The sequence below is a fragment of the Condylura cristata genome, unplaced genomic scaffold (assembly GCF_000260355.1).
Source record: "Condylura cristata isolate star-nosed mole 26May11 unplaced genomic scaffold, ConCri1.0 scaffold00023, whole genome shotgun sequence".
NCBI classification, from domain to species: domain Eukaryota; kingdom Metazoa; phylum Chordata; class Mammalia; order Eulipotyphla; family Talpidae; genus Condylura; species Condylura cristata.
The window spans coordinates 16,781,138-16,796,538 of NW_004567124.1; the positions used below are offsets into that span (position 1 = coordinate 16,781,138).

A 15,401-nucleotide genomic window follows, 5' to 3' on the forward strand; every position below is an offset into this window, starting at 1 on the left:
TGTCCACCGGCCGGACCTGAGGCCGGGTGGGGGCCAGAACTGGGAGAGGGCACAATGTTCTGCATTTAACATTTGAACTTCTCCTATCCGAGGCAGCAGGCCGTTTTGTCCTGGGGTCGCTGACCCTGGCTCCCCCATCAGCTGCCCTGAAACCTTAATTGAATGACAGATGGTCATCTTCTGGGGCGCCAGAAGCTGTGGGCAGCCAGCCGCGCGCGGGGGCTGCAGCCCCAGTCCCCAGCAGTGGAGCTGTACTGCTGCCAGAGAGCGTAGGGAGAGCGGCTGAGGACCTGGCGGCCCGCGTACGCATGGGAGTCCGCGGGCCTCCGCCAAACGTGCAATTTTCTGCTCCGGAGGAAACCAGAGTTTAAGTGGCCGCGTGTGTGGAAAAACTAGCTGCGTGCTAGTGACCGTGCCAACCTACAAAGCTAAGCGCCGGACACACAATAGGCCCACTCTAGACCAACAGTAAGGGTCGCCTGATCTGCCCGGAGCCTGACACAGACTCGGGCCCAGGAAGGCAGCTGACGAGTCAAAATGTCTAGCGTTCTGTACAGAAAGGCCTAGACTCCAGCACTGGTCAATGAGGCCTAAGGCCAGCTGACCAGGGTCCAAGCCCAATATGCCATGCTCCGGCCTTACCCGCCTGTAAGGGAGCAGGTGGGGGAAATGCCGGATCCCGCTCGCGGCGGGCCTAGAGCAACATCCAGAAGTGTCTTCGAATGATCGCCATTCCTCCCCCGAAGCCATGCGAGTTTAGCAAATCCGGCGAATCCCTGGGCCCCGCCGACTAACGCCGGCACTGGAATCCCGAAAATACTCAATGGCGGGAATTTGCAGGGCTCTCGGGTTTAAAAGATGGGCGCCCCAAAAGGCGCTCGGAGGCACCGCGGCCCAGCCGCGCCGCCTTAGCTGCCTGCCCGCGCCCTAGTGTCCTATTTCTTTAAAATAAAAGCTTCGAGCCCTACAATTACTAGGATTACAGTGAGCGGTTATTGATCCGCAGCCGGCATTGTAGGATCAAGCAGGCGGGTGGCAGCAGACATCGCCGCCCCCAACCCTCACCGCCGCTAGTCCTGCAAAGCACTGAAAAAAGCCGTTTCTAAATGTTTGATTTCAGACGCACCATCAACACCTGCTGCAAAAGAATGACACCCCCTCCCGCCTCCCCGCCCCAGCGGCCGCACCTCCTTCTCTCCGCCCGTGGGCCTCCCAGGCCCGAGTCAGCTACGCCGCCACCTTCAGCCCTTTTTTTTTTTTTTCTTCTTTTTTCTTTTAATTACTGAGGGAAAATATACACATAAGAAACAACAACAAAAAAGCCTCCCCGGCAGGCGCGAGCGGGGGTGGTGAGAAGACCCGCGAAGGCGGTAATGCAACCCTAATGCACAGATAGCAGACATCAACTTCCGTCAGGCAGCTCCTGGAGATCGAACCTTTCGATTGTAACTGGGACAATTTGCATAGTGATTCCCTTTCAGACCTTTCCCGGGTCCATAACAAGCCCAGGCAGCTATTCAAATGCGAGTTGCGAGCCTAAATGCTAGGTTGGCCTGACCAAAAAAAGCCATCCGGCGCCCGGGAGAAGCGAGACTCGACTCGGGTTCTCGCCCTTCTCTTTTCTTTTTTCTCTTTCTCTTCTCCGGTTCCTGATTTAGCTGGGAGCTGTTTATTTATGGCTGCAAATGTGTGTGTGCGCGAAGGAAAGCGGGAGAATTGATCTTTGCCTGGACTTAAAGATGGAGCGGATGGCGCTGGAGGGAATTTGGGCTGTGCAGTCAGGCTCAGACCCTGGGCGCCGAAGGGGGCAGCTTGGCACGGAGCCCAAGGTCTTTCTTCCCCGCACCCCTCACATCGTGACCTTGCTGGAATCCTCAGGCCCGGGAGCAACCTGGGGACCCACCTGTCCCAGGCAGAGCTACCAAGAAAGGCTGCACGGAGGGGCCCGTCCTGTGCCAGTCTTTAAAGTGAGCGCAATAAAAGGTATCACCCGCGACGTGAACGACTTCTTTTCTTACTGTCCATTAGTTGGGGACGCGGGTAGGGGGAAGAGAGCTAGTTATAGTTTCCGGAGAGGGTGAATTAGGGGACTTGAAATTAGGCTTCCCTGTTTTCTGGTTTCCTTCTTATTTGAAATTATGCAGATTGACTCTGGTTTCCCTCCCTCCTAGGGGTCAAATCCTCAGACGCGAACCTGATCGCTTGTCAAAGAAGCAACTTGCCATGAAATCCGCTAATGCGCGGCGACTCGCCCACGAGGGTAAGCCAGTCTACAGGCGCATGCGGAGGGGTGAAGGGGTTACGCATAGGCCCGGGCAGGTGCTCCAGGCCCCTGGCCACTGTAGTCCACTACTGAGCTTATGGCCAGGCAAGCAGGGTGGGAGGCTAGGGCTGAGGGCAGCAGCCGCGTCACCGCCCGCGAGCCGAGCGGGGGCGCACCCCTCCCAGCCTTCTCTCGCAGCTTTAGCATCTAACAGGTCCTCCAGGCAAGTTAAAAGTAGCAAGTGAGGGCTGAGGGGAAGCCTCCCGAACCGCGTGTAAATATCCAGGCGTATCCCGTGCTCTGGCAGATAAGCGAGCTAGCTTCTGCGATTTGTCAGCAGTTCCAATGCCAAGCAGCTTACAGAGGCAGAACCGCACCTGCATTTGTGAGCGTTGTAGAAGTGGAGCCTGCAAGGTTCACTTACCCCGGGAGATTCCCAAATTGGAACTGGGCTACGCTTCCCCAGGCTTGTTCCTGCTTTCTAAATCTCCCAGGTTGCGTGGCTGTATCACCAAATACAGTCCAAACCTGTTTTAAATGATCACTGTCCACTGCTCTCTTTCTTTGCAGCACTGACCGTTATCTCAATGGCAGAATCAGCTCATTAGGTCAGAGGGCATAAAGAGGAGGCTAAAAATCGTGTCTTTTTTTTTTAAGTGATGAGAAAATGTAATTTCCTGATGATCTTTGCTTATATTGGTTCCGGGGGTGCTGGAAGCTGTCTGGCTATGAGCTTTCTCCTTGCCCCTGTTTTATACGGAGCACTTGGTTTATTTTCCGCACATTTTAAGCCTTGGTATCGTAAATACATATGTTTTCGTGAACGTTTCACAAAAAGTTTCTTATAGAACAGATTTAGAAGAGTGTGTATGCAGTTGAATGGTGGGAGGGGATTGGAAGGTACCAATAAGTATAATGCAAAGTGAAAATAAATTGAATAGGCAAAAAAAATGATTATGAAAGAAAGTGAGGGAATTAACTGGTCTGAGGAAAGCAAGTTTAAGGTCTGAATTTTACAGATTTAATGGCCACACAAAATAAAGCAAAAGAAGTAAACCTGATTCTTTGAGGGGGGGAACATAGGCACTATGCATTTATCTCAGCTAAATGCATGTTTTGAGACATTTTGAAGAACAATTCAGCTATGGGATACTTTTCCTCCTTTTTCAGTAAACTACAACCATTTCAGTGACCTTCACATTTTATCAGAAACTATTTGAATTTTATTTCTGATTTGCAGAAATAAAGAAAATCTTTAAAACCCTGACAGTTAAATTATTACTGGTTGCTAAGGGGTTAATTTGGTGTAAATAAACTATTGCCTTTGAGCACTAACTGGGAGGAGGTGGAAAGGCCCAGAGCAAGAAACACCTGTCTGGTGGGAACAGGGCTCTATGGGTCTGAGGGAGGTTGGAGAGAATCTGAAGCTAAGCTTTGGGTTTGCTGCATCCCTCTTGCTCTCTTAAAACAGTAACTCAAGATGTAAGTAAAAGTGTTTTCATTTTTTATTGATCCCACTAACATCTTTCATTATCCAGCATGTAGCCACAGCAAATTATTGCTCATTTGATACCGAGAATTCTATTGACCATCGCTTTCGTTGGAGAGAGAATTCTAACTACTCGGCTGCTCAGTAGTCAGTCAGAGCTGAAGCTGAGGACGATCCTCAGCTAAACGCAAATAAATTGAGCCCTCTGCCTCCAGGAATTGATGGAGATGTGTTCATTACACTGGGCCACGTGAACATGCATAAAAATCTGCTTTTTACTCTGCTGGCCTTGCCCTCACTCACAAAAGGTCGGCCCCTTTGGAACAGATCTGCCTACTTGGAGGGCAGGGCATTCCTATGACTCTCCTGAATCTGGCAGCCTCTTTCCTGCACAGGCTAGGGTTGGGGAAAATGAAATAAAGCAGTGGAAGTCTGCTCTGGTAACACACCACATTCAAAACTGGCCCAATTTGGACAACTACAGAAATAACGGGGGAGGGGGGGGAGCCTCCCAAAATATCTTCAATAGTGGCTTTATGGTCCCAATGTAATTTCCTAAATTAAGTTGCTCCCCATAGAAAATCCACAGTCATCAGATAAAGCTAAGTAGGGGAGGAGAGCTCTGAAATCAGCAACTGCTTTCTTTGGTTAGCAATGGGCTGCCAGCCTGGAGTGACCGCCTGGTGACTGACTCTCTCGGTAGCAGCCCTCGAGTTTGAGGCCACAGCCTAGTAAAGCTTGACCTTTGGCCCTGAGGCTGGAAGCTCTGGGCCACTCACAGCTGGAGAGAGGTCAGTTGGGAAAAGAGACTGGAGAGGGATAGAAGGAGGAAAAGAGAAATCAGTCTGTTTCCCCGGCAGCTGGAGAGTGAATCTGCCTTCACAAGGAAAAGATCCAGAGCTGTTCCCCAGGAGGGCCACCAGATGCCCCAAATCTCAGACTGCTTCCCCCTTCTAAAGGCTGCCTCCTCTCGTTTGCCAGTCAGGAAGGATGTGGATACAGATGCAGATGCCTTGGCAGCCTCCTTACTGGGCATCTTGCAATTTGCGGAGAGGTGCCCCAAATAGAGGGTGCGATTACCTAGCATGACCTTTGCAGAAAAACATGGAGCTCAACACCAGGTGGAGGCTGAGCTGCCCCCTGCCCCACAGCCAGCCGGGCATCGGCATCGCAGCCCAGCCTGATATCGATGCCCAGTCCAGCTTGTCAGATTTCTAAGTGAGGAGGGAACAATATCTAAGTCTCCTAACTCCTCGACCCCAAGACTAAGCCAAGTGACCTTGGAAGAACCATGCCCTGGGGACTCCGCGGAAGAGATGGTTTGGTTGGGCTTCAATTCCGCAGACACGGAGATATAAACCCTCCGCTCCAGAACAAAAGGGGGAGGCCCAATTAATGACTTTAGTAAATGAATCTATGGCATATACAGCTCATGAAACTGCAATTCCAAATCGGAAGGCTCATTGTAGGGCTCTAAGAGACCGAGTTTAATACTTATTTTCCTAATAAGTACTGTTAAGGGTACTGCATTCTCACGGGTAGCGCTCCGCGTTTGGGGATCCACTGTGTTCTAGAAAAAGGCAGTGGACAGGTAAGGGTGAGCTCTGTGCACGCTGGGCAAGAACATCAGTCAGTCGAGAGATGAGATTCTGACTCGTTTTTTTTTAGTTAAGTTGAGATTCACGCCATGGATGCTTTTGGTTCTTATTGTTTTAAACGTAGATAAATAACCCCCCGCGTTGGGGTAATCAGAGGGTGCCTGGTTCAGTCGTATTCTTGGAACGCGCGCTTGCTCGCCCAGCCCAAAGAGATTTCGGGAACCCCATTTTCCAGATGGCAGCCCAGAAATCTGCAACCCAGAAAGCCCTCCGGGAAAGGAATCTGCTCACGGTCATGCAACGGGTCGGACACACGCAAGGACAGAGGCTATGTTTCATAGGATCGAAGATTCAGGGTGGCTGAGAGGCCGCCGGCTTAACCAGCTAGGACTCTCTGGCACTGCCTGAATCCTGCACTACTAGAGCGACGTTATCTTAAGAGTTATTTTGGAAAACAAGATCTGGGGCCTGGATTTAAATTAAAGAAATTAGGGTCAAAGGAACAGGTGGCCCACCATTTCTTAGGAAAGGGGCTATAAGAAGTACCCAGTTTGGACCAACTTTGCCAAAGACTGGAGATTAGAAAATGCATTCTCCTCACACACACAACAACACTCCTCTCCTCTGATGGCCAGCTCATCCCTGTGCAGGGGACCCCTGACTATTCACAGTGCTTCCCAACCACCCTACAGCCCCCTCCACATTGTGGCAGGCAAATGAAAGGAGCAGAACTCGATAGTAAATTATTTTGCTCTGCCTTCTGTCTTTTTATGAAAATAAAAGGCAACACTTTGTCATTTTTAATCATATAAGAAGACAATAAACCTAATTTCGATATTGATTTCCCCCAGAATCAAGTGATTTTGTGCAGTGTCTTTTGTGTTTCTGAGGAAGGGTCCTTTGTTGGTAGACTGCGTGGCTATGTGTCTGTGTCTGTGTAGCTTATCTGAAACTTGTACTTGATTGTGGACTCAGCCCCTGAGCTGAGAAGGGTTCTTCCTGGGGGGCAGGACCATGAGTAGTTTGGGTTTTGTTGTTTTGGTTTTGGGGGGGGGTGGGATGTTGTTTTGTCTAACTATCTAGAAAATGTTCTCAAATTCGTTGCCTCTCATGCCCTAGAATAGGTTTTAGGCTTGCTCATTGCTATTAGGAGCAATGGCCTCAAAGATTTTTTTTAACAAAGTAAAAACGAAAACAAACAAACAAAAAACATACTGATATCAACCAGGGGCCCATAGAGCACCATGGGTATTTTAGCCAGGGATATGCACCCACCTCTTACAGAGATTGGCAAAGGGGCACTGCCATCATGAGCCAGCAGGACACAGACTGGTTCAAAGACCCAGCTGAGATGCCACAAGAGGTGCCACTTACAGGCCCCCAGAGACTTGGATGCTCCCTCCAAATGCTGGTGCTCAAGTGTGCATCTTATCTTTTACAAAATCAAGAATATTTGATGTCCATGCCAAATGATGTTAGCACTTGCCATGAGGCAGTCTCAAGGAGAAGAGAGGAGCTGTTAGGCCTTCAACTAGTTAGAGGGGAAGAAAACAAATAATCAAAGAAAGATTAAGGAGGAGAAAGGGAAAGAGTAAGGGAGAAGGAAAAGGGAAGAATAAGGGAGAAGGAAAAGGGAGAGAAAGAAAAGGAGGGGAGGAATGGAGAAAGAGAGGAAGGGAGGACAGGAAGCTAAAGAAAAGGGAAAGAGGAAAAAGTAAGAACAGAGGTAGAATGGAAAGGATGGAAAGAAAAGAAAAATAAAAAAGGAGGAATGAAAAGGAACGGTGAAGAAGAATAAAATAACGGAAGGGAGGAAAATAAATTGTAAAAGCCCTAATAAAACGAAAATGCAAGATTACCCAGCCTTCAGAGAAAAACTGATTGTCTGATTTGTCCTGCAGCTCAGGATGGCTTCTTCTCTCCCACAAAAAAAAGCAGAACAAATAACTGCCCCAGTGTAAATTAAAAGCCCCCCTCAGCTTCCTACCCCAACTGAAAAGATTAAGGGCGGCAGCATTTCACTGTTAAATAGGGACCCACACATTACCCTAGCATTAGCCGGTGATGTCCCCCAACCCCCAAAGATTTGGCAGGGCTCTGTCATCCTCCCTACCCCCGCCCCTCCACACACACACCACATGCACTTCCAAGGATCAAGGACCCTGACTAGGGAAGAGACCAGGTTGCTCTTTACCCTGGAGAGGGGGATGGGACCTCGAGCCTGCAAGTGACCCTCAGGCTCTGACCTTTCCTGCCGTCCTCCCGGGTCAGTATTTAACCTTTTGCTCTCCGCACCCTCGCCCTCGCGGCCCCCAGCTAGGGAGAAAGGGAGAGTGGGTCGATATTCGGAACTACCCAGAAAGGGGACGATGCCTAGACAGAATAGAGAATGGGGCCCCAACCGATGTGTTCACACCCTTTCTGCCCTACCCAGAAAACCTAGTCAGTGCTCTCCTGGCGCTAATGTCAAGGTCCACTTAGCACCCCACCTCGTGCCTGGTAAAGAACCCGCTGGCACAGGCAAGAGTGGGCCATCTTTTCCAGCTCTGTTTAGAATAATTTCTTTTTTCCCAAAGCACACCATCCTCTTAACTCAGGCACCCGTTTGCATTTTAGAGATACAGGGAGCCTTGACCAGCTGGAAGGAAGACAGTGCAAATCAGACCTGTGCCCGCTAAACCTGAAACTCCTCGCCGAGAGCGGGTGCCAAGAGAAGAAATCGGATCAAAGTTCAGGCTGCCGGGCCCAGCTGACCCGCCCTGTTGTCCCCGCTGGGAGGGCCAGAACCAGCCTCTAGGCTGCCACTCCACGAACTTCGATAAGCGCTCGCGACTGGCGCCCCAGAGGGCTCTCCCCGCCGGGACCGGGAAAAGCGGGCGGCAAACCGGAGGCTGTCAAGGCGGGGGAAGCGCCCCCCACCCCACTGCTCCCCGTGGCTTGGGGTTTTCGCGGTCTCCCCAGCTGGAGCCGGGGCCGCCAGGAGCCGAGAGCGTTAGGTTCAAATGCATCAAGACTCTGAAGTCATTTATCCGGTTTCATAAATAATTTTCTTATTACACTTAAGCCCGATTCCTGCCCCCTTTCCGTTTTTATTGCGGGGTTTCAGCAGCTAAAAAGTTTCTAAGTCGGGTGGGCCGTTGTTTTCCTTTTTCCATCATTAACATCATTAATATAAGCTATCAATAACCCTGTCGTTCGGAGCCGAGTTTCACGATATTGATCCACGCGGCTATTCATCTCTGCCATGCAAGACACGGAATAATTTTCGCATTACAGTAGCTTGGATTTGCTTTTAATTCATATTTAAAGCTGCAACCGGCTCAGTGGAGCGCTCTGCGAAAGACTAGAGGCGCCTAATTAATAATAAGTTAGAAACGAAGGAAGGCACTGGCGAATAAATAATTAATACAGACATCTATGTCTCTTTGAATATTGCTCCTTTAAAAATTTAGACTTACCAGGACCATACTGTAAGTCTGCAATTTATATTGTGGGGATGATTTAAGAAAGCTATTTTTTTTCCTTGAAATACAATGCTAAATTATTAACAGTGTTTTGCAAACCTAAGTTCCTTCATTAGCCAGCCCCTCCGGTTTGTTCCTTCCAGGTGGAAAACACCAATTTTTTTTTTTTTTTTAAGAATCATAATAAACCCCCAGCAAGAACCACCAGCTGTGATTAGCTGAGATTGCCAAGGGTAGGGAAGACAAAATGGCAAGGAGAGCAGAGTGTGGGGTCTCACTCTGAAAGGGGGGCTGGTAGCTGTCACATAGGGGATTTAGTTAGGGAGGAGGAGGACAAAAATTTAAGCCTTTAGCAGTGAGTCCAGAAATTCGCTGTACCTGAAGGGACAGAGTTTAAGGTAAACTTGTGATCCTCAAAGAGCATTATGAGGGAAGAGGCTGATATTTGGAGGCTCCCAGGGTCCCCCTGTGACAAATTCCAAAAAAAGCCTGGAATTTCAGAGAAAGGCTATTGAAAGTCAGTACTGATTTCTAAGCTAACCAGAAGTTACAATGAAGCTACTAGGGGAAATAAAATTCAAGTGGGTAGGAATGAGTGAAAATTGGACAAGGTTTTCATGTAAGAAGACTAGGATTTGTTTGCAATATTGTTAGCAATATTGATTTTTTTTGTTACTTGGATTAATGCATGTTAAACAGGAAAATATAGGCATTACTCAAGTACATTATAATCATCTATTTGTTGAGAACAAACTCTCAGGTGAGCGCTGGAGATTCTAGGACTGAAGATATACCCACGGCCATCAAAACCATTTAGGGTCCAGTTTTGGGCTGCTGGAATCTGGCAACAAAGGCAGTGTGGGGAAGAGAAGGTGTCCCTTCACTCCAGCTCACTCCCCTGCTGAATTACAGCTCAGTACTTAACTAACCCTCTACCCACTTGTATGTCAGGAAGAACCTCTCTGCTTGGCGAAATGACATTTACAGAAATCGAGAGCCCTTGGCCCCATCCCTACGGCCCTTAGCCCCGTCTCCAGGTCTTTCAGCCCTAATGATTAGCCCTGCAACCCTCTTTAGAGTCCTCAACCTAGCACCTTGGTCCACACACAACACACCAGCACAAACACATGCACACACACATATATATATACACCCATATCTATTAGGTTCGTTTTGTTTTTAAACAAAGGAGATGAGAAGTTAGCCACATGAGTAGCTATTCACAGATGCCTGGAGACCCTTTGTCCGCCGACCTTGGGCACCAGCTGGGCCTGGAGAAAGTACATCAGAGACCACATACATACATCCACCACACCTTGGTCTGGGATGCCTTCTCCCACACTCACCCCACCCACCACCTCAAGGTCCACCTCCTGGCCCTTCCTCTTGGGACATGGGGAACTAGGCTGCACTCCCAAGGTTTTTTTTTTCTCTCTCAAACCACCTGCACCTGGGTTACCACATTTACCCAGTGAAACCCACTCTATAGACCTTGCTGCCCAGGTGAAGACCTCTTCTAAGCTCCACTGAAACTAAAGGGCATGGCAGGACCCCTTTCGACTTGAAAGGTTGGAGAGGTGTGTGGCAGGATTAAAGGGCTATAAAAGTGAGGGGGAAAACTTTCTGAAGCTTGAGGACTCTAATCTTGCAAGGAATCTTCTTTGCTTGTGGGACTAAAGGGCAGATCTGGTAGCCCAGAGCTCTAGGTGTCTAGTTCTAGTCCAAACCCTGGGGGGGGGGGTGAAGGGATGAGCAGGCTGATACCTGGAAGGTGGATGCTGCTGCCATTGCAGGAAGGAAAGGTGTGGAAAGTGGGAAAGGGAAAGGAGAGTCGAAAAGAGGAAAAGGGGAGGCACCATGAGGAGAAAACAAAGAGAGAGTATGAGGAGAAAGAGCCCGACAAGAAGTGGGAACCCTGAACACCGGGAGTTTCATTTTTAAATCTTCTAGGTGTCTGCGGGTCAAATAAAGACAAGGGCAGTAACGATTATTCTGTTAAATCTATGGTACTTGACTGTGCAAACACTAATTGATTAGACACCAAAATGATTTGTTTAAAGAGTTTTCCTTCCCAAGTGCAGCTGCTCTCAGGCCAGGGTCGGCATTAGCCTTCGCCGAGGCTGTGTAGAAGCTGGCCAAGTAGGCCGCGTGCCTGGCCGCAGAGCCCACAATTGGTCGGGAGTAGAGTTGGCTGGTCCTTCCTGGCCACTTGAGGCTCTAGGCTGGGCTGTGACTTCAGCAGGTCGATGTCCTCAGAGCTGGAGGATGATGAACCTGGTGCCCAGGTGTGAACCAACTTTGCCCTCTGCCCGCCCTCTTTGTCCTGAGTTTTCCTCACTTCAGGTCACTCTGAACTGCACCAGTCTAAGTACAGACTGGGCCCGGCTTTCTTGAGCCTATTTTTCCCAGCCACTAGCCCTGGCACTCACTATCCCTTCACACCACTAAGCTCCACAAAGCCCCAAAGAGTCACCGGCCCCAACCTGGGAAACGCACTGCTATGCACAGGTGGGACATCTCCCTTGTAATATATTTGCAACCTGATCTTATCTTCCTCTACAGATAATATCTTCATGTAAAGATAAAACCAAGAAAGAAAATTCACTGAGGGATGATGAGAGATTAATTCCCTGGGGGAGCCCAGCTTAGGCTCCTTTCCAGAACATCACCCAGGAAACTTGGATCCCTTCAGTAGTCCCTGGAAACCCCCACTCCAGTCAACCCTCTGGGCCTGAGACCTTGAAAAGCTGTCCCCAAAGTGGGGGAGCAAAAGCTGTCCCCAAAGTGGGGGAGAGCTGCAATAAGGGATTTAAGTCCAGAAGACAATGCCTCTAGGTTTTGTTTTTTTTTTTTTCTGATGGGTCAAGAAGGGAAGTAAACAGAAATGCAGGCAATGGAATCCGATATTCTAGGACTGCTGTCCAGCACCCTCCCACAGCTCCAGAGTCAGCTGAGGATTGGCATAAGCTATTAAGAGCCTTTTAGTAAAACATCTATTCTTTCAGATTTGGAAGAGACAGGTAGAAGATTGAATAAAGGAAAATACAAAAATACAGAGAAAAAATATTGTCGTGGGTAAACACTGAAAATCAGGTTACAAAGGGAAAAAAGGAAGGGGAAAATGTTACCTGAACAGATAGATGGTTAAAAACTATATGGTAAGTAGATCAAAGATTGACAAATAGAACTAGAATAATTGTTTATTACTTCCTTCGTCCCCAGAAAGTAAAACAAAGTCACTGACTATTTTTTATAAATTATTTTCAAAAATGAATCACCAGGTAACCATTTTCTTGATGTTCTAAGTCAAGTGCAATTTTCTAAATAAAGTTTCTGCAGAGATGGAAGACAGAAGAGCCTGGCAGTAGTGCTAGCACCTGATACCACCAGTTATCAAGTGTCCTACTTTCCCCACACACTAAAGAAATGTTTCTTCCCCTGGAGTTTAATTGTAAACTTGCTACAGTTATTGGAAATACTACTGAGTTATGTCTGAAATTCTAGCCTAGCAGTCAGTTTCCCTTTGGAGCCTTGTGGGGGTGAGAGAGTCTGCCCTGATACCAAGGCTTGCTGTTAATGTATCAATAAGTGGAAAGTAAGCAGGTGAGAGGCTAGTAACATTCTTTGGAAGGGTCTGAGACTGGGCTATATGTTACCTCACAAAGGAAACCAAAGCAGGAGCTAAAAATCAATGAAAGATTCTCAGACCTTGTGTGCCCAGTATTTGGAGGAAATATCTAGTCTTGTTTTCTCTTCTGAGCCTGACAATTTGCCCTCCCACCACTGTTGCCACCTCAATATTTATAAAATAAGCAGCCTGAATCTCATTTCCACACTAAAAACAATGCTATCAGGAAGCACTTACTTATTAATATTATTTACCTTTTTCTTAATTATATACATGTATTTAATTTTGTGGTGATGATCCACACTTTCTTCACTTTTTTATACGAAATTACCTTCAGCTGCTCACTTAAAATCTGAGTAGCTGATAATCAGCTCCCATCAAACTTCCTGTTATAAAGAATTGTGCAGTATACTGTAATCACATATACTGAACAACCAAGCAGTTTCAAGGGACCTTTCCTTGGGCTCTAATTGTTTCATCCCCTATAGTGCACCTGATTGGTCCTGATTGGTGACAGGCGTTGTGCTGGCTTGGGTGACTAGAAGGAGGAAGGGAGAAGAGAAACAAAATGAAACACACACACACAGGCACATGTGTGCATTCATCTTAACTAGGCCTAAGACCATTCTTCCTACCCAGCATACATCCTTAGTAATAGAAAAACATTTTCTGAGAACTTAAATAACAAGAAAAACAATGGTTTAAAGGTGTGAATAGCCAAGAAAGATGAAGGGTATTGCAAACTAAAGCAAGACCTGCACACACTTTAGCCCAGCATATTCAGTACTTCAGTACTTATCCAGATCTTTCACTTGGTTTCTCCTTTAAAGATCACTGACCAGATCACCCTTGCATTAAAAGGAGGGGGAAGAAGGAGCTCACCGGATCCCAGCCCTCTTCAGGTAGCCTGCAGGAGCTCATCCGGGATTTCTAGATCAAGTCCCTAATTTGTTACACAAAGAGAAAACCAGGAACAATTTGTACATTTGCTAGTATTTACTTCTTTCTTTTAACAAACTGCCTTTTGGGAAGAGAGTTGTCATAAGGGCAAATCAATCATTTCAAAGGGAAAAGTATGGGGGAGACAATAGACCAGCTGAAAAGCTGCTTGCAACAACATTAACCCATTGTTTGATCTCATACAACTGACACATACATGACAAGGGAACAGAAACCACAAGAAGCCAAGGATTCAGCTTCCCACCAACATATTGTGACCCACTATGCAGAAATAATATTTTATACCTTTGTGTATGAATAGATTACAGATGTGTTTAATTTTGTTTTCAGAGTTCCTTTGTGACAATGTAGCTCCCTTAAAGACCTTTTCTTCTATGGAGGCTTTAAATTACTTAATGTTCATTGTGCAAGTAGATGTTGAGTTCATACAGATGGACTCCCATTTTCACAACCTCCATAGGCATTGTTGGGAAAAGATAGGAATGTCTCCAGATTAACCAATCCCAGGACATGATCATTTTCAAGGAAGCGAGGCTGACTGGATCCACAGGCCTTGATTTTGTCCTGGTGGTGGCACAGACTAGGGGAAAGAGATGGGCTTGTGCCTGCCATGGCTAGTGGGAAGTTCATCCCAAGCGTAGGCTTGTGCTGGAACATTTCCAGCAGAGAGTGGTGGGCTTCTACCCCATGCCCAGGAAAGGAACTTACAGCCTTGATTTGATCCATCCCAGAAAACACACATTCTGTTCCATATTCCAGCCCTGACACCCAGACTCACAGACGCAGTTCTCCATTGTGACTAAGGTTCGCCTGGGGCTGAGGATCTGTTCTGACCCGGTGGTAACTGCCGAGGGGTGGACAATGGGCACATCTGTCCATTCTCTGAGGGATGAAAGCACCTAAGCGACCGGCTATGTCTTTTGTTACGGATTTTTTTTTCTTTCATTCTTTTGTAAATGAAAGCCTCCGCATGTGGTGGTCTAGTACGTCCCACACTGAGTGCCTCCCCAAGTATCCCCACCAAGCCTAGGACCAGATTTGATTCTGGACTGGACCGTGATTGTGGGAATCGGACAATTATACCCCAGGCTGAATTGATTTTCAAATCTGGAGGCTCCTAGCGGGGACGCGGGGAAGAGAGCATCCCGCCGGCTCCTGTGGAAACTAGCTTCCTAGTGTACCCCGAGGGCGTCACACCCCAAGGGCGTCATTCTTTCCGGCAGGCAGCGGCCTCTGGGTGATTTACCAGATGGACACTGGGACAAGCGCAGAAAGAGCCCAAGCCTTGAGCGGCCCCACCAGCACCTACGAGTTAACTTGGGAACCTACGAGGGTCTCTCTCTTGCTCTCTCTCTGTCTCTCGTCATCGTCTAAGCAGTGGACTGCCTTACTTATCAAGTGAATCTGAGTCGGAGAAAAACCCAGACTGCAGGGGACAAAGAGGTATGAATGGGTTGGGACTCTTGGCACTGAGCACGCCTCATCCCCAGCTCACGAAAGAGGAGTAAAAGGGAGGAGGCATATCCATGAGGACACACGGAGCCGGTCAACAGTCACCAAGCTGATCAAGGCCTGTAAGACATTTGCTCGCTTGCCACAAAATAAATCCAAGCACCCGAGGATGGGGAGCACACAGACTCCCCAGTAGCCGCCGAGGAATAACGCTTAGTGGACCAGGGTGGAGAAAATGATGAAGATCCTCTGCTCCCCAGGCAACTTGCTCTGGGAGGCGGTGGTTCCCCAGGCACAGCGCTCCAGCCGGGATGGGAGCCTCGCAAGTGCGGCACCCGGGTGAAAGGAAAGCCCACCCGAGCCAGCGAACCGAGAAACGTTCAGGTCTCCCCGGGTTGCAGCGACGGCCCCAGGTCTCGCTCTACGCTGAGCCTTCGCACGTGCGCGCCACTCCCCGGCCACCCGGCGCCGCTGGTTAGATGCGGGACCCCCTCCTTCATTTGTACGCGGACGTCACGGGTCGCGCGCGCGGGGGGCGAGGGGGCGG

General features: G+C 48.4%; 1 long non-coding RNA gene across 1 annotated transcript; it reads left to right on the plus strand.

Annotated features, from left to right (window-relative positions):
* The first annotated feature begins 1,548 nt into the window (after positions 1-1,548).
* On the plus strand, positions 1,549-8,732 carry LOC105853986. Its single transcript, XR_001145715.1, has 3 exons — positions 1,549-1,983; positions 2,172-2,260; positions 7,967-8,732. It is a non-coding gene; the product is annotated as an uncharacterized LOC105853986 (long non-coding RNA).
* Positions 8,733-15,401: the final 6,669 nt, after the last annotated feature.